A 3,355-nucleotide genomic window follows, 5' to 3' on the forward strand; every position below is an offset into this window, starting at 1 on the left:
AGTCTTATTTTGAACTAGCTAGACTAGACATGGAAACTAGGCAGTTCTCTTTTGTTCCAGCTTTAAATAAATAAGTAGTCTTGCTAACTCATAACTACATCTGATCTCTTTAGATATTAAAATTAATTCTCAATATCATCATAACTATCATAACTATTTGTATTATTGTTGTTATTATTATTATTACTAATAGTACTATTATCAGTCACCACTAATTTCTGTTATGCTTATTTCTATTGTTTCTGCTATTATTGTTGTTATTATTATTATTATTATTATTATTAATAGTACTAGTTAGTACTAGTGCAATCATCAGGACCATTTCTATTATTATTACTAGCACTAGTACAATCATCATCTTCATCACTATCTTTATCATCATCTTCATCATCAGGACCATTTCTATTATTATTACTAGTACTAGTACAATCATCATCTTCATCATCTTCATCATCATCTTCGTCACTGTTGTTAAGGTGGGGGTCAGTTCTGCTGCTCTTTGGTGAACTAGTCCTAGTCTAAACCACCCAGACTAGACTAGACTCACTGGAAAGTGAGCAGTTCTCCTGTTTCAGCTCTAAATGAAGGAGCTCTCCTGCTGTTCCTCTCTGGGTGCAGCAGTAAAAACACTGAATTCGTATCTCCCTGATGAGGAAACTCCTACAATCAGCTGAAACTTTCAGATCTGCTCAGTGTGTGAAGTGAGGCGCTGCAGCTGCTGCGGTCTCTCTCAGCTAGCCCTAAACACAGCTCCCCTAAACACACAGCTCCCCCTAAACACACAGCTCCCCCTAAACACAGCTCCCCTAAACACAGCTCCCCTAAACACACAGCTCCCCCTAAACACAGCTCCCCCTAAACACAGCTCCCCTAAACACAGAGCTCCCCTAAACACAGAGCTCCCCTAAACACAGCTCCCCTAAACGCACAGCTCCCCCTAAACGCACAGCTCCCCCTAAACACAGCTCCCCTAAACACACAGCTCCCCTAAACACACAGCTCCCCCTAAACACAGCTCCCCTAAACACAGCTCCCCTAAACGCACAGCTCCCCCTAAACACACAGCTCCCCTAAACACAGCTCCCCTAAACACAGCTCCCCTAAACACAGCTCCCCTAAACACAGCTCCCCTAAACACACAGCTCCCCCTAAACACACAGCTCCCCTAAACACAGCTCCCCTAAACACAGCTCCCCTAAACACACAGCTCCCCCTAAACACAGCTCCCCTAAACACAGCTCCCCTAAACACAGCTCCCCTAAACACAGCTCCCCTAAACACAGCTCCCCTAAACACAGCTCCCCTAAACACAGCTCCCCTAAACACACAGCTCCCCTAAACACACAGCTCCCCCTAAACACAGCTCCCCCTAAACACAGCTCCCCTAAACACACAGCTCCCCTAAACACACAGCTCCCCTAAACACAGCTCCCCCTAAACACACAGCTCCCTAAACACACAGCTCCCCCTAAACACAGCTCCCCCTAAACACAGCTCCCCTAAACACACAGCTCCCCTAAACACACAGCTCCCCTAAACACAGCTCCCCCTAAACACACAGCTCCCCTAAACACACAGCTCCCCCTAAACACACAGCTCCCCCTAAACACACAGCTCCCCCTAAACACACAGCTCCCCTAAACACACAGCTCCCCTAAACACAGCTCCCCCTAAACACACAGCTCCCCCTAAACGCACAGCTCCCCCTAAACACAGCTCCCCTAAACACACAGCTCCCCTAAACACACAGCTCCCCTAAACACAGCTCCCCTAAACACACAGCTCCCCTAAACACAGCTCCCCTAAACACACAGCTCCCCTAAACACACAGCTCCCCTAAACACAGCTCCCCCTAAACACAGCTCCCCTAAACACAGCTCCCCTAAACACACAGCTCCCCCTAAACACACAGCTCCCCCTAAACACACAGCTCCCCTAAACACACAGCTCCCCCTAAACACACAGCTCCCCTAAACACACAGCTCCCCTAAACACACAGCTCCCCTAAACACACAGCTCCCCCTAAACACAGCTCCCCTAAACACACAGCTCCCCTAAACACAGCTCCCCTAAACACAGCTCCCCTAAACACAGCTCCCCTAAACACAGCTCCCCTAAACACACAGCTCCCCTAAACACAGCTCCCCTAAACACAGCTCCCCTAAACGCACAGCTCCCCTAAACGCACAGCTCCCCTAAACGCACAGCTCCCCCTAAACACACAGCTCCCCTAAACACAGCTCCCCTAAACACAGCTCCCCTAAACACACAGCTCCCCCTAAACACACAGCTCCCCTAAACACAGCTCCCCTAAACACAGCTCCCCTAAACACACAGCTCCCCCTAAACACAGCTCCCCTAAACACAGCTCCCCTAAACACACAGCTCCCCCTAAACACAGCTCCCCTAAACACAGCTCCCCTAAACACAGCTCCCCTAAACACAGCTCCCCTAAACACACAGCTCCCCTAAACACACAGCTCCCCCTAAACACAGCTCCCCCTAAACACAGCTCCCCTAAACACACAGCTCCCCTAAACACACAGCTCCCCTAAACACAGCTCCCCCTAAACACACAGCTCCCCCTAAACACACAGCTCCCCCTAAACACACAGCTCCCCCTAAACACACAGCTCCCCTAAACACACAGCTCCCCTAAACACAGCTCCCCTAAACACAGCTCCCCTAAACACACAGCTCCCCCTAAACACACAGCTCCCCTAAACACACAGCTCCCCCTAAACACACAGCTCCCCTAAACACACAGCTCCCCTAAACACACAGCTCCCCCTAAACACACAGCTCCCCCTAAACACACAGCTCCCCTAAACACACAGCTCCCCCTAAACACACAGCTCCCCTAAACACACAGCTCCCCCTAAACACACAGCTCCCCCTAAACACACAGCTCCCCTAAACACACAGCTCCCCTAAACACACAGCTCCCCTAAACACACAGCTCCCCCTAAACGCACAGCTCCCCCTAAACACAGCTCCCCCTAAACACAGCTCCCCCTAAACACAGCTCCCCTAAACACAGCTCCCCTAAACACAGCTCCCCTAAACACAGCTCCCCTAAACACAGCTCCCCCTAAACACACAGCTCCCCTAAACACAGGGTGCTCACTCTGTAACGGCTGGGTGGGATTATTAATAATAATAATAGCGCATATTAATGAACTGGTAAAGTTTGTTTACCCGCAGCAGCAGCAGCGTTAGCCGGGCAGCAGCAGCGTTAGCCGGGCAGCGTTAGCCGGGCAGCGTTAGCCGGGCAGCAGCGTTAGCCGGGCCGCTAGCTGCACTGGGGCTGCGGGAGGTTAGCAGCAGCTGCTCCTTCAGCTTCCCCGGAGCCAAA

This window comes from Salminus brasiliensis, chromosome 20 (genome assembly GCF_030463535.1).
Source record: "Salminus brasiliensis chromosome 20, fSalBra1.hap2, whole genome shotgun sequence".
NCBI lineage: Eukaryota > Metazoa > Chordata > Actinopteri > Characiformes > Bryconidae > Salminus > Salminus brasiliensis.